We start from the raw sequence: 26,120 nt of genomic DNA, 5'->3' as shown, positions 1-26,120 counted from the left end.
CCATGTCATACCCTAACTAGTACAAGTAATTCAGTTCAGTTCAGTTCAGGCGTTCAGTCGTGTCCGACTCTTCGTGACCCTATGGACCATGTCACGCCACGCTTTCCGGTCTCTCACTATCTTCTTAACATCACATAGCTTCATCTGCAATGCCTCGAGAATGCCATCTAACCATCGCGTTCGCTGCCTACCCCTTCTCCGGCAACCCTCAACCTTTCCCAACATCAAATCTTTCTCCAGCGACTCCTCTCTTCTCATCAGATGACCAAAGTATATAGCTGAGCTTTAACTTTAGAATTTGACCCTCCAATGAGCAGTCAGGGTTTATGGTCGACAATATCGACTGATTTGATCTTCTGGCAGTCCAAGGAACTCTCAAGAGTCTTCGCCAGCACCACAATTCAAACGCGTCAATTCTTCGGCGGTCAGCCTTTTTCACAGTCCAACTCTCGCATCCATACATCACAACTGGAAAGACCATAGCACGGGTTATACGGATCTTGGTTGGCAGACTAATGTCTCTGCTCTTTACTAGGCGGTCAAGGCTAACCATTGCTCTCTTTCCCAGAAGCAGGCGTCTCCTAATTTCATGGCTGCAGTTATGACTAAGTTATAGTTATGACTAATTGGTAACTACTCCCTGGCCAGTGCTCATAACTAAGCAGTCACTAATTAGTACTAATTATGCATTAGTCATGACTACCTTTGTCTTGGCTAATGACAAAGATCACTGTGATCTGATGTGATAACAACTTCATTCTTCCACCAGATAAGGAGGCCCCCTAGTCCCCGCCTTCGGCACGCAGGCCTAAGGGACGGGAGCCGGGACCTCCACGATTAGAAGTAGACAAAGAGGTCTTGGTTCTTCGCGGCTTCTTCCGCCAGGCGGATGGCTTGTTGCTGTGGAGCAGGGACCTCGCTAGATTCTAGTACACTCTAACGTCGCTCCGCAGCAGGGCTTTTTAGGCTTATCTATGGTGATGTCATCGGCCGTGACATCATGTCCTGATGTAACGTCATCAGAACGTCACATTCGGCAATGTCTAATAACCAGAAGTGAAGTCACGTTAGCGTCACATCCGGTCATGGCGTCACCAGTCGATTCATGTATATCCTCCTGATACCCGGGATGGATTTTGGATCCAAAGTTTTTTTTTTAAAACTTCAAGAATAAGTCATTGTGGTTATGAGGCTGAAAAGTGTTAAATATTTTTTCAATACCATTCATAGTTTTGACTCAGCGAGATGTCCAATATATTGGACAACGGAACTCTACGCCGTCAGCTCTCACTCAGCGTGCGTGCAATGACGTAATCCCAGATATTGCGGTAAAACTCGTAGTTCAAAATCTATTATTATCATGAAAGCAAAAATAGTGATAAAGGACGCAAAAATGAGCCTTCCTCTGCTCAACAGAAATTTCGCCCTTTGGTTCACTTCCGTGGGCAATTTCAAAACATGTTCGGCCCTTAGTTAGGGTGTCCTAGTGATGAAGAATAACGGCCTACGTTTACTGCAGAAAAACTGTGTTTTCATGTTTTCACAGAAAAAAAAAAGAAAAGAAAAAAGAGAAAGAAAAGGAAAAAGCTTCCCCTTTGTTTCCGCAGAAAAACAGAAAAAAAATACAGATGCGACTTTATCACAGGGCGTTAAATACTACCAATACTACTCAGCGGTTGGAATTTGAGTTTGAGTTCGCAAGGTTATCGCAAAAGCGCGGTGACAATAACCAGGTTAAGTCCCAGCGTCCAACGTAATGGACATTGGACAATCAAAACCAAACGAAGCTTAGATGAAAGTGAGCACGTGTACAGTTTAAATTTTTCGTTGTGCGCATTCCCTCTTGTATTAACTTTAATATAAAATCAAAGTAATGCTCTCAAATTAGGTAAAAATAGGAGAAACAGTACTTACTTTTCCGGGAGGTGCCACAAAAAGCGGCGCTGCTGAATGCAGTCATTCTGGAATGGTTTTGGCAGGAATTTCGAATTCGTTTTTAGAAAACAAAAGGCGCAGTATCCGTCACAATTCTCCTCGGACACCTCAACCGAGCCGCAAGGAAAAGGAGGAAAATGAGAGTGTAAAAAGAAAGGTGCCGTAGGGGAGAGCTTCGAACCGCCACGCAATAGCGGCTTTCGCCTCATCGTAGTTTAGTGGTCCAAACTACCCCCTAGAATTTTTGTGCTTGATAAGAGACATATTTTCGCACAAGATGTATGGTTGGTTGGTTGGTTGGTTGGTTGGTTGGTTGGTTGGTTGGTTGGTTGGTTGGTTGGTTTGTGTGGTTTAACGTCCCAAAGCGACTAAGGCTATGAGAGACGCCGTAGTGGAGGACTCCGGAAATTTCGACCACCTGGGGTTCTTTAACGTGCACTGACATCGCACAGCACACGGACGCCACTCCGTTTCGCCTCCATCGAAACGCAACCATCGAGGTCGGGTTCGAACCCGGGTACTCCGGCACAGTAGTCGGGCGTCTTACCACTGCACCACCCCGGCGGGTGTTCGCACGCCAAGGTATACCACACTGCAAAGTTCGTTTTATGAAGCAAATGAAGATATTTGTTGATATGAGTGCACCAGCGAGAGCATGGCATACGTCCCCACCGAATCCGTCGTTCGCGAGCAAACCTGTGTTCAATCAATCAATCAATCAATCAATCAATCAATCAATCAATCAATCAATCAATCAATCAATCAATCAATCAATCAATCAATCAATCAATCAATCAATCAATCAATCAATCAATCAATCAATCAATCAATCAGTCAATCAATCAATCAATCAATCAATCATTTTTTATTTTTATCAAAAAATGATAACGATTGGCCCGGGCAAAATGTGGAAACCATCTTCACTTGCAACAGCCTGAGCATCCCACAAACAAGGTTCGCAGCACAAGGGAGTACACGAAGAAAAAACATGATTTGCGTGGTAACCAGAAGCACGAAACACTTGGCACCTGGGGAGACATTTCTGCTTAATTCTCTGCGCAAATGGGTTATCAAGCTTAGCAGTCACTTTTCACAAATAAAAAGACCTGCGCCAAGCAGTAGAAATGTATTATCAAGTACAAGTAATAAAAAATTTGCCAACGATTACGTTACTTCCTAATGAGAAATTTGAGCGCAGCTCATGAGTTGTTTCACCTTTTCGATAGATTGTGGAAAAGATTTCGAGCAAGACATGCATGTGCAATTACAGACAACGTTTTTATTTTTCACTCGTATTTTTTCATGAAACACTTCACTAACAGTTCTTGACTGCCATGAAGCTTTGTGGTCGGAGATAGATGGGTATATAATCGACTTGCTGCACCAATGCTCCTTCATACTGTGCAACCATCTTTCTCTCGTTCTAACATGCACACTGCAAGTATCAATACAAATATTCACTGAGGTAACTTCATTAGCAGCAATGGAACATTATGGCGCAGCATTTTATGACCATGTTTGTGTATGAGTAGAGTTCGCACAAATGCTCACCATTTTTAAGAGTATATATCTGTTTTTTTTTTTTTTGCTTCTAGACTAAAGATATCGTTGATATGATGAAGCGGTTTTTTTAATACCTTCTGGCTAATTAATATTCGTACAGATTGAAACGGGAACTGTATGTGCTGGAAGCAAATCGCATTTTTCTTCTTTTTTTTTATTTTGCAGTCGGAACCGTTTTTGAACATTTTCCTCTGTGTACTGCCCCAGACTAGAACAAAACAACTGATATAAAGTAACAACAGAGCGTTGTAGATGAAGAGTTTCATTGGCACTAGTAAAAAACAAAATCTGCTAAAAGTATCGCAAGCATAGCCGTAAATTTTGAAAGTTTACAACAACATCAACTTGAGTATTTTAGTTCAAATTTTCATGAAAAATAACTGATAAATTTTTAACAGAATCTAAATTATTTACAGTGGAATCCCTTAAGCACAAACCGAAGTTTCGAATAATTTCACGTTGTCCGGAGTTATATTTGGCAGCTTTTTCTTTAGTTGTATTTGTGATTAGAGAGTTTAATTCACTCCACGTCCTCAGTCTCTCTAGTGTACTGTTCGCTAAGGAAATTATTCAATGAAGACTATGACCTTTGAAAAACATATTATTATCATCTGCATACATCATGTATTCTTGCATGTTCGCCACGTTCCAGAGGTCATGTATATAGAAAATAAACAACAAAAGAAACAAAAGAAACGGCCAAAAAATGCTGTTCTGCGGAACACCAGTTTTAATGCTCGAAAAGGATGAGGCTTTCTTTTAATCATTACACACTCAAGACGATGCTAAAAATATCTCCTTATCAGCGACAAAGCAGTGTCACGGATACCTTGACGTTCTAATTTTCTTAGTAAACGCTGGCGACAAAGGAGATCGAACGTCTTTGAAAAAGTCTATAAATAGCCCTAGGCAGATACTTTTTATTTCGACAGCATTCAAAATAACGTCTCTTCAGTAGAGGTCCATGAGTGTGGCGTGAATTACATATCTTAAATAACTGATAGAATTGAGATAACCTTATAAAAAGACACATTATTGTCATTTCCGCTTTTATATAGCACTGTTACTTTAGAAATCTCGATTAATGTAAGAAATCGTCCAGATATAAAAGCATGAATATATATGTAGGCAAGTGCAGGAGCCATGAGACTGATAGCATGTTTCACCAGGTCTATTTGAATGCCATGCGTTTCAGTAATCCAGGGTTTACGACTCTTTCTCTTTGCCCTTACAGTTTTTACGTTCAAATGTTGCTTATTAATCAGTTTGCATATAGAAATGAAGGACTCATGGGCTGCATCCACGTTATCAAAGTGGTACACACCATCCCAGTTTACGTTTGTTATGAGAGGCGCAATATTCCGTATGGTAAAGTCGCCGTGCCCTGTTTTATCATTACCTTCTAAAAGCATGAAAATCGTAAAATTCTCACTAATATCCCTACAGAAATGCCAGAATGCTCATGGCTCGTGTCAGTATTGGAGATAAATAAATCAGTTAGTGTTTCTGTGCGGACACTGGCACACGTGAAACTTCTGTCAAAACGATGAGTGCATTTGAATCCAAGATTGAGAGAAACTCTGTTTGGACATATATGTTAAACTCATCTCCAAGAGTAACTTTGAACCAGTTTTTGTTGACAGATACAAGAGAGCTGTCAAGGTAAACAAGGAAATCATCAAACTTAGAATTAGGAGGCCGGTAAAGTAGGCAGCACATGTATTCACGAGATTTCAAAATAAGACTCTCATTATGTGCATGAATAAAGCTGACTGGACTCTGTTCGAGGCCCAACTCACTTTTTTTTTTGCTAGAATTGCTACTCCACACCAATTTCTGTGATCCCGGTTCAGGAAAAAGCTTTCATAACCAGAAGTTTCGTACACTCGTGCCTTTGAGATATCATGTCTCTGTTAGCATGATCACATCAGTCAGACGAAAATTCATTTTAAAAGGCTGTTGACTATTTTTCTTTGTGTCTTAAAGAACGGATGTTACATGAAAGCACATCAGTCTGATATTTTGATGGGAAGGAACGAGAGCGCTGACATCAGACACTACCATCCTGATTTAGACGATCTTATCAAGATCCTGTGTCTGCCAGATGTTAACGACGTCGGATGGCTTTTCTTTGCAAGCACCGCTTTGTTTTTGACCCCAACAAAACCGCATTTTTGTATCTTCTTTTTTTCGCTATGGGGCACCACCAAGGAAATGCTTAACTGCCGTGCATAAATGCTCGTTGATGAATCCTGGGACATTGGTCGAATGGCAGAGATTTTTCGTCTAAATGCGCACCTTTCTCACCTTCTGTAGCACTTGGTTGTGTTTGTAGTGATGCCTTAATTGCACAATATTCGCAACAGCAGCCGAGTTCTTGTCGGCACACGATGACAACATTTATCGAACATGAAAAAGCTCCCTAATATCGTGAAGAATGTTGAAAAAATTCTGGTCATTTTGTTCAGCTATGCCTTTTAGTTTAATGTTGCAGATCATGGAATAAAGCTTTGACATAGTGGTCCTCTGGTCATGCAAATTTATAACTTCTTTCAGTTGTTGACACTCAGTTTGGAGTTGTTAATTTTTCTCCTTGAGTGTCTGGCTCTCTTCCCTCTGAGTTTCATTTTGATCACTCAGAAACGAGAAACTTGCCTTCAGTTCCCGTATTTCCGTCCTTAAATCTCGTCCCATCTTAGCTTTCAACCATCGCATGTCCTTAATCATTTCTTCGCGGAATTAGGCGAGGCCAGCCATCCCTAGCTGAAATCTCAATGGTCCATGCACAGCCCAACGCGGAACTCTGGTGGTAGCAAACCGGGCGGCAATTTGCACATCATTTGATTCAGGGCTATGAAAAATTGATTTTCAACCTGGTAAGAATACCAAGCAAAAGTTCGTTACACGATGCGTCCGTGCCACCTGCGTTGCGGCTCGAGACTGTATGGGTGCCGAGGACATTATGAAATTAATAAAGTGCCACGTAGGCTAGCCCCACAGTCAATATAGTATGTAATGTCGTGTTCCACTGTGCGGAATTAGACTTCGTTTTCTTACAACAGCGTCTGATAGCTGCTTTTTTTTCTTGCAGAGCTGTCTGGGCTCTATAGGCTGTCTGGATTAAAATACTATATTAATGAGCAAATGAAACCCATGCGGCATCTTCGAAATGGCACTGCATGCTTTGTCACGCTCTTTCGAAAAGCATCGCTGACTTAAATTGAGGCCGCCTTCATGGATACGCTGTACAATAAGATTTTTTTTTTTTACATCTTACTCAGATTTGCTTATACAGGTCTTACACCCAACCTATACGCGCCCACCTGAGTGTTCCTCCCACGAGCACGCACTCGCGTGTTTTAAACAATTCGGATTATTTAGAGCGATTAGGCCAAATGGGAATTAGACGAAGTAGCATATCAGGTTTTACTTCGGTTGGTAGAGGTTCGGATTAAATCTCAAGCAGGCTTCAGACAAATATCGGCGAAAGTGGTGACTGGGAACCTTGGTGATAGCGTATATCTTGGGGTTGCCTGACGCACCTGTTTTGGACAACCACTGATTACGGAAGGCAGTTGATGGAGACGAGAATATGTAAAGTACCAGCACGAGATATTTAGAAGTAAACACGCACGATGTTGTTCAGGTTGTTCACTCAATTAAAGAACACGTTGATAAGATACATCACTCGCATATCTCTCATATAAAAAAAAAGTGACAAAATCATTTTTGGTGCATTTGCGGCTTTTGAGTATTGCATATTAGAAGATGGCGTGGTCTGTTCAGGTATTCATGCATCTCTCAGCGAAGTTCCTGTGCTTAGTGCACAGACATTGTGCACGTCGAAAACAAGATCGAACGAGCGATATTCCATAGGCCAAAATCCATTACATGTGTAAGGCCGCGAACCAAATATTGCTCGACGGGGCGCGTACTGTTAGAACTGGTTGCAGATTTTAAGTTCCTTGCTGCTCGTAAACATAGAGGTATACAGAATAAGAGACAAGCACAACAAAATTTAACCATATTATAAAGTTTTAGCCTGTACTCTTGAACGCTACATAAAAGGTCCAGGAAAGATTAGGCAGGCAGTCAAGCTTCGCCAGCGTTCACGACAGCTCGCCAGCGTTCACGGCTCCCATTGGTTTGCTCCTGTTGCGGGTCCTCGTTTCCGTGTACGCATTTTGCCGCTCGCTTAACCGGTCGTCCCTTAATTAGTGCCTCTCTTCTCTCTCACATACTATTTAGCATACTGAGATGCATGCAGAGTAATTACTGCCGCAACCCGAACTAATATCAACAATGGCTTGAGAAATCACACGAATCACAGACAAAAGCGACAGCTTACCCTCAAATACATCTGAAAGGCTTGAACTGAAAGGAAAGCTTAAAGACCTTCGTGCCTACCGACGGGCACAACGTCACATTCCACGCTACCCGGATAAGCTTAGTCGGCAAAGAGGGCGTGACTTTCGTTCTACGCTGGATGAGCGTCAACCAGTAGCCAACATTGGCGGATAGTTCGCGCACACCCCTCCAATAGCTTCACCTTGTCACAGCACTATCTCTGCATGAACGATAATCCATTAAATACGTCTGAGAAGAATACTGCACACTACTGTCAGCGGGGTCAGGGCCTTCCGCACACTCGGTCTGTCAGGCATCCCCCAAGCGGTAGTGCCAGCGATGGACCTACCGATGTAATACACTGTTGCTTTGTTTGTGCCTGTGTGTTTCTTACGTCCCGTCTTTTTCGCGTAGTTTACCTGTTCAAATGGACCTATCCTTCACAACTGAAGAGCAATCCTCAGCTATCGCGGAATTAAACAGACGGACGTCTCCGGGTCATGATGAAGCGACCTATGACGAGATCGCAAAGCTACCTGGCGATTCCCGCCTTCGACTTCTGGAATATTGCCATTCTTCCTGGATGTCTGGTGAGGTCCCCACGGAATAGAAGTTGGCGAAAATTATGCCCGTCTTGAAACCTTCTAAACAGCCAACAAGTTACGCATCTTTCCGACCTATCGCCCTACTGAGCTGCGTAGGTAAGCTTATGGAGCGGATGATCTGCAAACGCGTCACCTGGTTCCTCGAGAGCCGAAATGAGTATGCTCAAGAAATGAACGGGTTTTGCCAAAATAGGTCTGATAATGTCACCGCCCTTGTCTCATCACTTGAAGAGTACCTTTCTTGACATCAAGGCCGCTTTTGACTTTGTGTTTCATCATGCAATTCTCGTAGCCTTGGCCAGCCATAACTTTGGAGAAAAGCTTTATAACAGGATCATTGGACACTATTTACAAGAGCGGCAATTTTTTATGAGCACTCCAAATGGTCCAACTCTCTTTCACGCAGTGAAGAGGGGCGTACCTCAGGGTGCTGTGCTCAGCCCTCTCCAGTTCAACATTGCCCTTGTACATATAACAAGAAACCTTCCGCTATGAGCACGCATAACAGATTTTGCAGATGATATCTGCATCTGGAGGGCATCAAGTTCGCATTATATTACGCAGCAACGTATTCAGAGAGCGTTACTGCACATCTCAATGTACCTGGCTCCCAGGAGTCTTCGCCTCTCATCTGAAAAGAGTGTTGCTATGGCTTTCACAAGAAAAAGAATCACTCGATAGCCGCTCCTTCTGGTTGGACGGTCACTACTTACCGTATGTACGATAACAGCGATTCCTAGGTGTTATGATCGACAGGAATTTCTCTTGGGCACCTCAGATAAAAAAAACACCGCGAGAGGATCACTGCAGCATCACAGGTTTTCAGATTCATGGCGAGAACACGATGGGGCAGAAACTGCCGGTCGATGGTTCTGCTTGAAAAAGCCTACGTTGAAGGAGCGCTACGCTATTATTTACTGGCGCTTAAAAGATTATCTCCAAGAAGCAAGAAGATTCTTAAATCCGCGCGGAACAACTGCTTGCGGATATGCCTTGGACTCCCAAAGTGATTCTCTGTATCAGGAACACTTGCAGAAGCAGGATGTTTCCCGCTAGATGTGATTGCCGCCCAAGAAACTATGAGTACTGTCGTGACGCTGGGACTAACTCGACCCGGCCTTCACTTGGTAGCGTGCAGAGACTCCGGGTAGAAGAAGGATTGAATCTTCGAAGTTGGTAAAATATATACAAGCAGGTTTAATGGCACTTGGAGAAAACTTATTTACATGAAAAAAAAAAGTATATCAGCAAAATGGCAAGCGTTAAGAGTTCATAGCGAGAAGAGTCTGGATGAGCCGTTTACACAGGGCTCATAGCAAAATTTCGTGCTCTGCAACGTCCTTAAAACCCCCTATGTCCAGCCCCTCTCTGAAGATGCTGACCAACCAGTTCCAGGGCACGCCCCTCAGATATCGGCGTCCAATCGAACACATCACTGCACTGATGGTCTGATGCACTGACTGGTCCGGTATTGTTTCGTTGGGCGTGGTCACTTGTTGACGGGTAGAGCTTGGGAACGGCGAGGAGGTACATTTCTATTCTTCAGCAAAGATCCGATATGGTGTTTCCGGCAAGTGGATTTCCTTCTCAGAAACCCAAGTGCACGTGCGCGCCACATACTGCTCCCAGCATTGTCCCTTTCCGACAATTGCAAATCTTTCCTGCATTCCCGGGAATTCCTCTAATGGCCGTATTCGTCATGTTCCTTTCTTGTCCTGTACGTCAGCGGACGTGTCACTGTGTCGTCTCCTGTGGACAATAGGCATTGCTCACTTGACGATAGCGCTTCTCGACGGGAAGGGTGAACAATTGACCAAAAGCACATCCGGCTATTTCTCACAGGGCGACGTTTCTTTGTATTTTTCTTGACGTTCCCTTGACAGGGCCAATTTGGCATCTGCAGGGTCTCAACAAAGCAAAACAGGCTCACACAAAAGGATTCATGGAAACAGGCTCACTTAGCGCCCTTGCACCAACAGCACATATCCACAGCACATATCCATGCCCACAGGCGAACAATAGAGCGCGCAAGTGCGGACCATGCACGGTCATAACAGTACCCATCTCCGACATGTCCTCCAAGGGAAGAAGCACTTCTTACTTTCACTCCCACCTTCCGCCCTTCCCTTACGGCGCGGTTGAGGTGTCCATAGAGCAAGTGTGACAGATACTGCGCCTTTCCCTTCCTGTGAACCAATTATTATTATTATATTACACCGTGTCCACCTACCTCACAGCAACTCTGGCTTTGGTCAAGCTGTACAGTTTCTGCCCCTAACTACTATTAATCGGCCATGACTTCTACTATCTCTCATCTATCCCCCATGGACACTACCGTCTCTAAAGGCGAATACGTCTGTTCCTGGCATGAGTACGAAGAGCCGCATGCCACAGGCACCACTTCTGCTGCAAGCCGCTCTTGCCTACTTAGCCAATGAATATACACTGTACACACAGATATTCATCGACGGTTTCAACTACTAAAGACATTTCTACCTGTGGCTTTTATGTGCCATCAACAAACAATGTCCTGTCTTACCAGCTACAGCGGAAGACATCATCTACGACAGCTGAGCTCCATGGCATTAATGAAGCTGTTTCTTATATCCTGCGCCGAACCCACGGGCGATGGGTTATCTTTATTGATTCCTGAGCATCTCTGCGAATTCTGTATAACCTGCTGAAGAAAACCAATCATCAGCCGGTTTCTCTTGACATCGGGTATATACATCATTTGGCTATTGCCGCAGGCCACTGCATAACATTTCAGTGGATACCAAATCACTGTGGCATTAAAGGCAATGAAAAAGCAGGTGAAGCGGCTCGTAAAGGCCCCAAACATCAGATATACATTCGGACTTTCTTCACAAAATCTCATGCATCCCAACTGTCTAAAAAATTTGCTTCCGAAGCAAAGTGTCGACTTTGGACCTTGCCGACACATCATTACCGATTTATTTACTCAGTTGACCCACATCTAAGATCAAGACTTTCTCCGAAATTTCCTCGTCAACTAGAAACTCTTTACCACCGACTTCGCCTGAACTGTGCCTATACAAATGGCCTGCAATACTGTTTCGGTCAAATCAACAGTCCGCAACTGCGGCTTGATTGAAACTGTGGAGCATATCCTGCTTGAGTGCCCTGCGTATGCTGACGAGCGTGCCTACTATGAACATAGCATGGAGAAGTTCTCCCCAGTGCTTCTAACAATGAACAGTGTTTTAGGTCCCTTAGCCTTCCCTATAGGCAACAGAGACTCGCAATGAACTTTTTATTTACGTATTTGAAAGAGATTGGGCTTATTTACAAACTGTAAATTTACCTCGCATATTACCCTCAGGCATTTTCATGCTGTGAGCTCTATAAGCACATTTGTCGGATTATGAACTTCATCATTTCATTTTATACCATTACTCCACGATGCACCTTAGAACGCATTTAATGGTCGCATTTTATCTCCTCATCGTACGTTTTCCATCTTTCCCTTCCCGATCCCCCTTCCTATGCAGAGTAGCATGCCAGCGAAATCTCAACGCCAACTAAATTCTCTGTTTCTCATTAAAAGGTCTCTCTCTCGCTCATTATATGAAAGGCCATGTGACATAGATACAAAGCGTCGCTTTAATAAAGCCATGCGAATGTGCCTGCGTGGAGAAAAGTGTCAAAATCATGGAGGGGCGGATTCCGATCTCAACCCCGCACCTCAAAGGCGAAGCTCTGCCAAATTGACCATATCATGTCACCTCGTGGCTTCACATAACACAACAACCAGGAATTGTACGGCCATGCCACCTGCAGTCAGAACCTGCCAGAGCCACGTGCCTGATTTTTCGCTCCCAGCGCCGACGCTGAATTTTCTGGAGAGCAGAGACTTCAAAGCTATTGCGGTTGAATGCTGCAGATCGTAACCGAATGATCAAGAAACACTCTCATCATCATAGCATCTTGATGCAATGATCGGGCGCACCAAGGAGCCGAAAAAAGCCGCGCTGTTCAAGAAACTCGCGTTCTTCAATTCTTCGGCCTCTCACAAACATTGTTGAACTTACGGAGGGATGACGAAAAACTATCGACTAAGCTGTGGAGCTACGCGGGAATATAACCAACATCGAGACCGGCATACCTACTCAGGAGTAGAGGCAAGTGTGCCGAATAAGTGTGATGTGTCTTAGATGACACCGATTGGCTTGTGTTTATGGCATCCCATATAAATTCCTAAATCATTTTTAGCCCATTTTGCTTCTGCTGCATTGCTTCGCAAATGGGCCCCTCACGAGCGTGGTCACTGCGCGGTCATTTTACTCTGAAGTAGGCGCAGGCTGCAATATCTGTTTACCTCATTGCTGGCTTATATTCCTGTGACTGAATGCAGATGCCAGCAGTATCTGGTCGTCGCCCCGTATTTTCCAGTTAGCTTGTTAAATTAGCGCATGTACGAAGGTGGATTTCAGACTATGTATATCAAGCACCCATGATCCGCACGGTTGTCAGAAACCAGTCAAAGTTTAGTTTAGATACATGTAAGGCAAATACCTCTCTGCCTATTTATCTAGACATTTCAGTCAGAGGATGCAGTAAAAAAGAATTAATTCAATTCAAGTGATCGCACGCAGAATGCCGCAAAGTTTCACTTAGCAATGAAATCTATTAAAGTTTACACAACTGTACTTTATACCACATCAGTTTTCTAGTCTAACTGCTCTTTTAGCACTGGGCAAACCTGTAACAACATAGGTGTTTTGAGTTCGCTGTCATAAGTATCTAGAGTTTCACATCGATACCTTCGTTACCTTGCGTCTTTGCTTTTTATTTCACTGTATACTCATATGACCATGTACAGCCTCGTCCACTTCTAGCTATAACACGGTTACTTCTTTCAAGGTGTCATTGCATCCGACCCGGCCACGCAATATACTAAAGTGGCCGGCCATGTGAAGCAGCACATCCGGGTCCCTGTGTGCTTGCATCGTTTTGCATCGATATCTGCCTGCGTCAGGTACAATGTTGCTTTAAAAGCAGTGACCGTGTTATAGCTAGAAGTGGACGACCCTGTACATACTATGTCGTCCCCCCCCCCCCCCCCCCTCCCTCTTTATGTAAAGCCTATAATCCAGGGCCCTTAAGGGACAATATAAATTATTATTATGATGATGATGATGATAATTTGGCGACATTCAAATGTACAGCTAGAGAAAGCGCTCTCTGCTTCAGTATCGCATCTATGTGTGGTGCTTCGCACCTCAACGCGGTGTCTGTCTGCCCTCAACGCTTAGGTCCATCACGTAATGCTGCCTTGCATGTCCAGTCATTTCCAAACTGCGATATTGGGCTTCTCTTGTAAATTCTCAAAGTTATGAAGATTATGAAAGAAAAGTCAGAGACATCCTCCGTGACCGTTGTCACAACAAGGGCTGCTGCCAAAATGCATCGTTTCTTAGGTTTACGATCACTGTGCGTCAGATATACCTGGAGGAGATCAAATCAACAAACGTCGTCATTCATGAGTTGCCGTACTAATTGTTTCCTCACGCTTGCCGCGTTCTACAGTCAATGACCACAGTCGGTTCATTGTGCACAGTATTGTTGCCGTACACTTTTATAAATTTTAACTTAGTTGTCTTTCTTCGTTCCCTGGCGGCGTGTACGTCTGGCACAGTATTTTTTCTCTTTTTCTTCATGTTTAGTTCTCACTGTATGTGTGTAGCAGCGCGGCGCAGACTGAGGGCAGCAGGGATTATCATTTATTTGGATTATTTTTTTTTTTTCATTTATGAATATTGCGGAGTAGACACAATATCATGGTATGGGGGAACAAACATAGCTCTGTCAAATGCAACAACAAAAAAAAAATGATATGTAGCGCGCACATCGAAATGTGCACATGTTGTTCACGACCTAAAGGCTTATTTCACCGTTCATCCGAACTACACAATAACGAACCGCTGTGTTTCTTCTTCCCCAGCAGCAAGTGTGCGCAGTTGACGGTGTTGGTTTGCGTGCATCGACAGACAGGCCCTGTTTCATTTCAGCAGCGCTTGCCAAATCGCTTAAGGGAAGACAATCTGACAGGAAAGAACGCAGCTCGGTTATGAAATGCCACAAATTCTTTCATCGTGGCTACGTGTCTGTTATAAGACGCTGTAAACTCTACTGCCGAAATCGCTAAAACAGGAGCAGTGAAAAATACATGAAGAGATAAAGGTTTTTTTTTTTCTATTCTGAAAGCGTACGAGCGTACTCCTCCCCGACCTTTATTTTTGTTTTCTTCATCGTTTTTTTTTTTCTTATTGAACTATGCATAAAATGTAATGCAGCCTTCTATTCCAGTGCGGTTTCTTATCGACTGCGGATCGGTGAGGGCTATTTAGGCACTATATACAGCACATAGATATAGCAACATTGATATATCGGCTTATGCATGCAAGGAAGTATGTCCACCACAGTAATATTACGCAAAATTTGATGAGATAAATACTTTAAAAGCACTACGAACGCACTGTAATCGGCTTACGTTCGAACATGAAAGGTCTCTGGACTTGAGTGCGGAAACCGGTCTTATAACTGAGGTTCCGAAGTGTCTAACCTATCGGGAAATAGACATTTATTAGGCTCGAGTTGCGCTAGCCCAGACGCATACAGCCTCAGCCGCGCATAAGCTAGAGTCCTTCGGCTGCTGTAGAGCCTTCGGCAAGTATGTAGAGCCCAGAAGGTCTGCTTCTGAGCCGTGTAGTGACGCTAATTTAGCATTAGTGGGAATCCTTCCTATTGGAGAGAGTAGGACAAAACGTCTTCTTACCATCAATAGATTCGGAACACCGGAAATGCGTTACAAGCCTCACGAAGTGGCTCAGAAGCAGACCCCCTGGGCTCTACAATTTTGACGAAGATTGTACTTCACCGCTAACTTCTATAATGTTGTTACGAACAAGGAAGAACAAGCGGACAGTGGCGTGGGCAGGAGCGCTCGCGCTAGGCCCGTCGCGATTCGTTAAACTTACCTCACAGTTCGCAATCTATACAGCGGCCGTTGGGTGGAGAGCCATCTACTGAAGTGTGTATACTTTCTGCCTACTTTATTTTCTCTCTTTATTTATATGAGAGCTTCAAAAAACAATCTTCGGTTCGAGCTGACTGCCATTTTGTTGTCAGTAATATTCGCAGTTACAGAGATCTGTTTGAATATGTTATGGTTCTCATATTCACCGCTGTTTACGTTATTTTTGCTGTCATTTAACGAGTATTTGTTGTCCTAACGATTAGCAACTAGCGTCAGATCGGCTCGTGAGCATTTTTTGTGGTCGAGCCATTCAAAAGGGAACGCCGGTGGGATCGTTTCTCCTAGCCGGAGCCAAGCAGATAACAAGCGAAAATTCTAAGACCGACTTGTCTCTAGTCCGAAGTATGCAAATTTTGAGGGCTTCGTGGACGCTGGCTGTGCCGTTGGATGCGCAGTGCTCTCTTCGCCTCTTTTTCGAAGCCCGTGTCTTTATTCATACTGCAGCCGTTACTCGGTCGGGTATGGCTGTTAGGATTAGTTGCACCACAAGACACGCAGTAAATTTGCTTTATAGGGAGCGAAAGGCTTAATATCTTTCACACTTCTCGGCGGACACCTGAACCATGCCTTAAAAGGAAATGAGGAAGGTGGGAACGAAAGAAGAAATGGAGAAAGAGGGGTTGTAGGCAGGACCGCTTTTTTTTTTTTTCGACAATAAAATATCTATGAATGAATTGAGCAAATAGGAGCTCCACCCCTCTCCGTCCCCAATCCCTCAATTGTGGACTCCTAGAAACACCCGTAAATCCAGTCCCGAAACTTAAAAGAAGAGTGGACCTCTTTTAGCGCCTCTTATTGTTTTCTGTTCGCAAAATCATTCTCCCTCGTTGCTTTTTCTTGAAATAAGCAATACTCTGGGCTGTCCTTTGACACTAGGCTTCTTAGGCATATGACACTCAGAAATTCATTGAAACTTCTGGTATTTTCTTTTATCACGCATCAGGCAGTACAAGAGGTTTCAGTTAACGTTAAAAACGTCCGCCAACACTGCAACACAATCTTAAATATGTTGCCATTATCTGCAACGCTGGGAGAGGTGTCGAAATGCTCTTTGGAAATCACACCGGGGAATTTGCGCAAAAAGAGGCGTCCCACGGTCCAGTGTAGGATGGTGCTCCCTGACTATGTTGCAGTCTATGCGCGTCCAGAGGCAATTTTTCGTAACCTTGAAGTTATCCCTATCAGGGAACTCAAGAAGTTAGGCACTTTGTATAAAGTACGGATGTAATGACACACAGCTCGGAGTTGCGCTTGCTCTGCCTATCTTTATATGTGTTGTCTGTTCAGCGCTACAACCCTTCAAGTAAAATGCACCAACTAGCCCCCCAGCAAGTACTACTTAGCTCGGATATTTGCTCGCGTGTGTTTAAAAAGCGCACAGTGAGTTGATATCCTAAAACGTGATCAGGAAGAAAAAACGCTGGACTGATAGGACGATCTTATGTACGGCTGTATTCCTGCAATGACAAGCGTCGGCGAACCGGCACTAAAGAGTCCGCGGACGCCCTCTGCCTTATCTCAAACGACAGGAAACGATGCCTCCGAGAGGCACCGCGTCGGCGCCTCGTGAACCTATACGGCACAATCAGCGTGGCGCCGTATGCGTCTCTTGGAATGTGCATCGAGACGCGGGGCGTCTTGCAAGCGCTGCACATTCACAACTGGTGGAAAAAACCCGACCTCATAAAAGCCCCGTGCAATGTCACAGCTTCGACGTCACCGGCATCCGATGCTGCGACCTGTCACAAAGTCATGACGTGGAGCATTGTGAAGCGAAGCCTCCAAGACGGAAGACGACTGCCAGGCGCTCGAAAAGAATGTACAATATCTCGGAGCCGAGCTGGGGTGCCATGGGAGGAGGTGTGCGAGGGCGTGCCAAGCTTCACCCAGCACACTTACCTCCCGCGGAGCAAAGGCATGCGACATGCTCCTTTTGTTGTCAAATACTGTCTTGTGCAGCTTGCACAGGACCTTGGAAAGAAGGCTTCTCGGAGACGGCGAAGCCTGCGATCTAATAAGAGACGGACGACCTTCAAAAAAGGAAAAGTAAAAACGTAGCCACATAATAAGTTTATTTCACTCTTCACATTTGGTAGCGGTTCGCAGCCGTATTCTTTGTTTCGTTCAAACGCGTTCCACGTAGCTGAAGCAGGCAGTGCAAGCGTTTGCGATGTTAATAGTCGCAGCCTGAAGTTATAATTCGGGTGTATTTTAACGTAATTTAACCAAAATGGAGGCGACCATGGGCTTATATACGTTAAATTCTCCATAGCAGGACATATTGCACTTTGGGGAAGACCGTTCTGAAACCGAAAAGTTATAAACCTACCTTATGGCCATCTTTTACTCGTTTAAAAATCCCATTTGTTCGTAGTAGAGCGGCAAGCTTGGCTAGTTGTTGTACCTTCGTGGTATGTAGAGGTTAACTGCGTTAAAAAGCTCGTTCAACGTAAGAAAGAAAAAAGAAATAAATGCACACTTTTGTATGTATTCATCTCTATAGTGCTGTCTTAAATACTGTTTTCTGTTCCAATAATGTGTCAGTTTTACACAGCTCTCGCATCTTCGGAGTTTTAATGGGGTAGACAGCAATTGGTACATTTATTTTCTGTGTCTAAACGCTCATTTTTCCTTCCTATCGCCTTTTTGCCACTTTCGCCTATTTGGGCCTTGTACCGCGTCCGTTGCACCGCTACTGTGAGCATTTTTTAAAATTTATATACACTCATTTTCTATGTTACGCACTCTTCACCCAGTTCTCTAAACAGCTTTGAGGTAAAAATAAAAGTGCACACCCAACACTTCTCTTGTAGCCCATACAAACTAGACATGATACAGACAAGTACAGCAGTTGTTACACACAAGACTATTTATTCTCTCATTCAGAGTTCTCTATTTCCTCTCTAGAGCAGGTCCCTCACGTTCATTTGCCCTCCACGTTCGAAGCACCCGATCGTTTGATTTTGCAGCCTGTTCCATGTAGAGAATACGTCGTACTTATGACACATTTTGCGCCTGTAGCCTATCTATTTCGTGTCGCTTTAGGCACTTCGCTTTGGCCACCGTATGTCGTAGCGACGGGTTCAAACTCGATTTGTCGTCCGTTCCAGCAGCACGCGTTTGCCTATTCGATGCCGTCGCCGCATCCCAACGTAGCCTTCACTCTTCTGCATCGTTTTCGCCTGGCCGTAGTAAGGAATCGACCTTTCTACGTCGACGGTCAACGTCCAAAGCACTTTATCGCGTCGCCCTGCATTGCACTGCTGAGACTTCTATACGAGGTACGGCACACTTGTCCGGGCCCATTTGAAATATAGCTCGGGTGCCGGTGTTCATGCGCTCGCCTGGGTTCGGAAGCGGACGCACACATACCGGCTAGGTTTAGAATTTTGGCTGGCACGCGCATGTGGCAGCGTACTCTCACGTTTCGAATGTATCGCGCATGGATCATACTTGAAGGCAACCGCTCGCTAAGCCCGCTGGCCCTTTCACACGCGGATAAAAAGGCTGTAACAATAGTCCAGTGGCCTAAAGAAAGCGGCGAACGAAGCTGATCTGCTTTGGTTTAGTTTGGTATTGTAGGGTTTGACGTCTCAAAGCATCTCAGTCTGCAAGAGACGCCGTAGTGGAGTGCTCCGGAAATTTAGACCACCCGGGGTTCTTTAACGTACGCCGACATCGCACAGCACACGGGCGCCTTGCTTTTCGCCTCCATCGAAACACGCGGTCCCCGCTAATCTGTTCGCACTTCCAGGGATTAGAATCGTGCTCGAGGCCGTGAGTAGGATAGGTCTTCTTTGTGTTCTATATAGGGGACTGGTTGCCGACACACGAGCACCCCTGTGTTTACGTTCAGCTAGCATTCTTGTGCAGTCAAATGAATAACTCGAGTCACCAGAACCTCTTTATTCGTTGCTATACTTCGTCTGCACCTTACGTGCGGGATCGCGGAGGTCCAGGCACATTATGTACGAGCACTTTTCGTGCTTTTCTGATAAGAAGTGTGTACGCACAAGTGCTCTATATGACTATAGTGTGGTGACGTGCACGCACTCTGGTCCCACACATGCATGTGCGCTGAATCATCATCGTCATATTCATGAATTCGGTTGCGTACGCTACAGGAAACACGCTTTTCCCATTGATATCCCTGTTACTGACCTGCGCCAGCCGCAGTTTCCACCCTTCCATAGACATTTCCCAACCTCATCTGACCACCAGGCCCGGCTCCTGGCTACGTTTGTTTTCCTGTGGAATCTGCTCTGCCACTGCAAAACACTTCCGGTTACCTGTTCTCAAAATTTCAGGCCCTGCCCATATTCATTGTCCCATCCACGACTACTCCCGTCACTCGACTTCAACCAGACGTTCAGGGTAGCCTGAGAGCAAAGGTCACTGAGAGGACAGCAGAAATGCACTCCTTTGTATCGCTGCAGGCGAGTGATGCCGTTTTGAAACGAAATGGCAGGCTGCTTGACCTTTAACGAGCCAGAGGTGTGGCTAGAGGCCACGGTGTACAGCTTAACCATAGTACCAACTACGGTGCACCACCACTTGACCACCTTTGAAGCAGTATCACGTGTTCCCTCTTGTAGTTGACGGCGTCCTCGAATCCATAGTCTCGGCATCTAAATCGCAGCAAAATAATGTTTGTCCATGTCTAAACATGAGCCTAATCAAAGCAAAACCATGAAAAACGCGCTTCGCTTAACTAAATATAACAGGGTTAAACCTCGGCCACCTTTCACTCACATATCTTGTGTTTGTCCCTCAATTAGGCTTACGAAGTTCTGACTACGTGCTCCATGGTGGGCGCAATTCTAGGGGTGTCTCAAGGCGTCGTTGTGAGGGACCACATTACTGTTCACTGGACTGTGCTATTTTTTTTTTTTTTTTTTTTTCAAGGAACTTTATTGACAAAACCAAATAAAATGTACAAACACTGTTTGGACCGATAGCTCAGTAGGCTAGTGGCCGGTCCAAATACAAATATTACTCTCAGGTTCAGCCATAGAGGATCAATGATTGAAAGGAACAATAATGATATTAACGCAACATTACTGCTACAGTTGCGTACATAGGCAAGAATACAGCAAACTGCAAGTAAAATAATATACCCACATAATTATGAGCACCAAATAAACTCGATAAGCATAATAGTACTACAATGAAGAGAAGGAAAATTAGAAAGAATATGGTTACAAAGTACAATAAACTGTATACTTAATGTATACTTAATGTATACATTACTGTAATTACTGTATACTTAATGCATGCACTGGTGAAACACGTTGACGAGCAATTAATGCGTTGCCTATGAGATATGAATTTGATAATAATTCAGAAAACAGTCACGTTTTTAGACTTCGTTGTCACCATCGGCGAGGACGAGGTGCAAGCAGAACATGATTATCTAGTGATGGAGTATAGGCGACAAGAAAGCTTAAAGCGTGCGCTTTGTTAAGCAGCGAACAGGCAGATGAGGTTTGTTTCCGTGCCTCTCGTAGACCATCAGCTGCCACCTGCCGTAAAGGCTTGTGTAATACCTACAGCGAGTTGGTGCTCGTAGGGAGAGACAGCACGGAGATTCCTAAATGGGCATATGGGCAGCGCCCTAAGAATAATTTTTTAAGGCAGTCTTCCATGGAATGAAATTTGCATCTCGTAATCTTGAAAATAAAATCACGAAGAGCTCTTAATGCCTGAATTATCAGGATATTTTTAAACAATAGTTTTCGTTCCAGTTAGCCGGATAGTTAGCCGTATATAGTATAGTTTGGTTGGCCGTGTAGCCACATTAACCAGCTGCTACGTTGGTCACCCAATGGGCTCAGAATTTGTTTGTTCAGAAAGCTTGCTTGTTCGCCTCTTTGCCACGCGCAGCATGCGTGTCAGTAAGTCTCTTGTTAGCTGCCGTCGCTGTTGTCAATGATCGATTTTAAACATCAAAGCAAATTTGGAACCTTCACTCCGCGCTTCGAAGTGAAACTTGTTATAGTTGGCATATCTCTATACTGTCGAGAAACTAACCATATTAGTTGTTGTGGTGAAAATTTGTAATGTGAAAACTTTCAATATTGTTGTTGTTGTTGTGGCTGTACGAAGAAGGAAAATAAAATGCACGGGCCTGCTACTGGCTCTGTAGCTGAGCCACCTCCGCGCCCTCGTGCGGACAGAAGAGAAAATAGAGAAGAAAGAAAGAGAAGAGGGAGAGAAAGACGCGCGCCGCAACAACAGCCGTCGTCCACCACCGAAGCAATGGCAGGTGCAATGACGGCCTACAACAGATAAAATTCGGTGGCAGGCTAGCCCCCGCCGCAAGCGGCGGGGATCTAACTGTCCTAGCCCCATAAGGGCCAGGATCAGTCACCCTTCCCCACCTCCCCTTTCAATATAGACGCGTGATCGGCTATATGGTCTAATACTGCGCACGGTCCAAAAACAAGAACCGAATTTTTTTCTTAGGACGACCCTTTCATCGACTGGTTGGGGAGGGAGTACTTAAACATCGTTCACATCATTAACTATTCAGCGTTGCCTATTATGGCTAGATGATCACTCAATATTTGTCATAATTCGCAAGTTAGACTGCCAGTGTAGGATCAGTACTCATTTGCCAGCGCTTGGCTATGACGCCGTTGAATTTGCCGTCGATGATCCACTTCTGTGTTTGTGCTTCGATCGGCTGACCCCAAACGCAATATCCACAGTGCAACACACTTCTATCGAGATGAAGCTCGGTATAATTAACATTGACCGTCAACTGGATAACAGAGCTACACGCTGCGTAAGGCTAACCCTATAGTATCATGGCAGTGTGATTATACCCCCTAGAAAGAAGGAACTCTACTGCAAAAAGAGATGTAGAGTCACATCAAGAGATCTAAATGAGTACAATTACGAGAATTAAATCTAGTGTATTTGGCTGCAGTTCCCAAATTTTCAAGACCAACTTGCCCGTATTCGTGCAAAAAAAAAAATTCTAGGGGCAGTGTGGACCACTCAAGTGCGATGAGGAGAAAGCCTTTATAGCGCAGTGGTTGTTGAGTCCTTAGTGTGAGGTTTACCGAAAGTATAGCATATAGTTAAGATCACTAAGTGGTCGAAACACTACATCTCCTCTTTCACTGCCACCTTCCGTTACGGCACGGTTCAGGTGTCCGCGGCTGTAAACCAATTTGAAACGCCGCTGCGTCTGTGTGTTGCGGCGTTCCAGGAAGCGCCAAATGAAAGGCGCAGTACGGACGCCTGGATCGGATGCTTTGTACATGCGTGAATCGCCTGGTGAAGTCGTCGGTCATGACCGGACATGCCATCATGACCAGATGATCACGTCATTTCCGGTTGCATAGACATAACCGAAGTTACGTCAATATGGCGTCACATCTGGTCATGACGTCATTTTCGGTCAATTTCGATGGCGTCACCAGGTGATGACATCATTGGCCATCATCATTATCCTCATCACTAACTGTCACTATCATTAACTACCACTAACTATCATTGTCGGTCACTACCTAGTACCTACTAATAACTAGAGTTCTTCCCCAGTTTTAAGGGTAAACAGAACCCCGCGGATTCTCGCGAAGTGTGACACTTCTCGCGGACACATTCGCCTTATTATATAAGCTATTAACCTGCGAGTGCCTTTCTGCGGAACCGAATCTTGAAAGCTACAGAAGGTTTTGGTTTTGGTTTTGGGGTTTAACGTCCCAAAGCGACTCAGGCTATGAGAGACGCCGTGTGGAGGACTCCAGAAATTTCGACCACCTGGGGTTCTTTAACGTGCACTGACATCGCACAGCACACGGGCGCCTAGCTTTTCGCCTCCATCGAATAGCGGCCGCCGAGGCCGGGATTCGATCCCGTCTTTGGGCACAGTAGTCGAGCGCCCTAACCACTGTGCCACCCCGGCGGGGCAAAGACAAAAATTTGCGGGACAGACAAGAGAGAGAGAGAAATAACAATTATTTGCACTCGACAAATGGTAGGCAAGGATCCGAGGTTCAGCTCTGTCCTAACCATGTCCTTAGCCGCCGACCGGGATCTCCTGGATCTGAGCAGCGGCCAGGGCGAGACGGATGACTTCACGTTGTGCTTTTTCGTCCTGTTTGAGTAGTAGTGCCTCCCATCAGGTTCCTCAAATCTAAGGCACTTCTATGTCATGTGGATCATGTTCGCTATGCCTTCGCAAGCTGAAAATTCCGGGTGGCATGCTGTAAAGCTTGGGTGCTTTCTCGCTCCCCCTCAACCCTTGGTGCGCAGGTGTCCAAGTGAGCGCGACCTGCTCTCTCGGTGTGGGCCACTGGTCAATTCTTGCTGCTATGGCCGAAGTATGGCCCACGTCAAAGTTTCTAATCGCTGGCTTTGAGAGCAATAATTTTGACCTGTTGCTTGGTTACAGCTAGCGCAATAGTCACCTCTTTCGCCTCCGTTGCGGTCGAGTGTCGGGCGCCGCAGCACACTACCGAGTCCCCGTTTTCTCATAGTTGTTACCGAAACGCATCCCGTACCGTCCGTGCATTGTGCGGCATCTGCATATAAGATGTCTGCTCTCAAAACGGGCTTGCAACTCTGCTGCTCTATCACTCCTCCGGCTCTCATGGTAGACGGGGTGCATGTTTTTGGGAAGTAGAGATATCTGTAGTTTGTTCGTAACCTTTCTATAGGAACCTTGTCTGTACGTCTGGAGCATGTTCGCGGCTCATGGCCCACTTTCTCCAAAATGCTACGACCAATATAACTGCGCAGCAGTCTCTAGTAGTGTCAGGTCACTGCATCCTCAATGAGCTCTTTTACGGGCACTGGAAACCCCTAGTCTCAAAATCTTGTTCGTCGATGTATTGGGTGCTGTTTTGATCCCTTTACGAATGAGAACGTCAAGTTTGTCCCTCCTTGTGAAGTCACACGTACGGCGCCACATATCCGCTGCTTCTTTCATGCCCACATCTTTGTTTGCGATCCGCTTCATGAGTCTACAAGTTTGAGTGGTGTATTGTTTCCGATTTCCTGCCGTTAGCCCGAGTTCATAATCCTAGAACTCTAATGCTTGCCGTCGTTGGTAAAACTTTACTGTTGGCCCTGACTGTTATTTCCGGCTTATAAGGTCCGTCCTGCTTTATACGCCGACGATGGGGCGATGGCATTGGTGTGAGAACGAGCGCTTCGATTTCTCGGCCGAACATCTGAGCCCGATTGGTTCTAAGTATATTTCTATAACATCGATTGCTCGCTGGAGTGTCAGTTCAATTTGACCGTCACTGCCCCGGCACATCCCGAAAGTCATCTGAATATGATGTATACGATATAGCCATAGGATTTCGTCCAATTGTGCAGGGAGGACAAGCACAGCGATGTTAGACACAGTAAGCTTCGCCTTATTAGGTGCCCCTTTTAACTCCACCTTCTCATTCCACGATTTTGTTTATACATTTTTGATTAAGTTGAATTTTTGGGGTAAGAACGGTATCTTTCTCAGTTTTGAGTGGACAACGAACGCTGTGCCAATGGATGTACAGGGTCCTTCAAAATATGTGCGAACACGGCGAAGCGTGCCCGCGCTCCGTGAGCGTCAGCGCATCCGGCGCGGTCGCGCATCGAAACAATGTGGCGCATGCGCACGCTATGTGCGCATGCGAGCGCTTCGAATATGTGCGAATATGCGAATATGTGCGAACGCTTCGCCGTGTTCGCACATATTTTGAAGGACCCACATAGGTCGTCGATTCGAACCTCTATCCCAAACTAGCCTCCAACTTGAATATCAGATGAATGCTAAAAGGGCTGCGAAATGGTACGACACCAACCCCTTTGCGCGCTGCACAAAAAACGGTTGCGTCATAATTTTGATGCGAAATCACGAGCACATCTTGCCGCAACGTTTGGAACGATGCCGAGTTCCTCGCTCACAATTCTGAGGTACGGCGCGTTTTTTCGGAACGACGACCCAGTACGCGCTCGCGTAAAGATGACGGGTAGTTATGCATAAGTGGAAGAAGGAAAAAGATCAGATAGCAAATGTCGGTTGCACAAAATTACATTAAATGAATGAGAATAGGGATCCCAGCCTGAGCCAGGCGGCGCTCCATGGATGGATGGATGGAATATAGGAGCGTCCCCTTTAAAACGGGACGGTAGCCGTTGCTATCATGATCGTTTTTTTTTCCCCTACATCTTGAATATCGTTTTGGATCGGTTAACTATACCGCCATTCCAGTTATTTAATTTTTATTTCTGAATTACTAACATTATGTCATTTTTCTGCTTTTAAGCCACCGATTTTCAAAATCGCATTTTGCTAGCGTCCACCGCAGGTTCATTCACCCGACCACTGGTATCTCTAAACCCCAGAGCCTCGGGAAGAGTGACTGCGCTTGCAATGACATCCGGATGGATACCATCGTATTCTAGTATAAGATGTTCAAATGTTTCTATTGATCTACCACATACTGCACATGTGTCATGTTCTTGGTTAAATTTCTTTTAGGTACTGCGTGTTCTAATGCACCCTGATCTAGCTTCAAAAAGTAGGGCATTGCCTCTTCAGTTGTCAAAGAAAGCTTCTTTCCTGATCTGCCTTTTCTACTTTCGCTATAGTGCTAGACTCTGTT

This window comes from Amblyomma maculatum, chromosome 2 (genome assembly GCF_055883805.1).
Source record: "Amblyomma maculatum isolate TAMU_Amacu chromosome 2, ASM5588380v1, whole genome shotgun sequence".
In the NCBI taxonomy this organism is placed as follows: Eukaryota; Metazoa; Arthropoda; class Arachnida; order Ixodida; family Ixodidae; genus Amblyomma; species Amblyomma maculatum.
Note: the sequence above shows the minus strand (reverse complement) of the source record.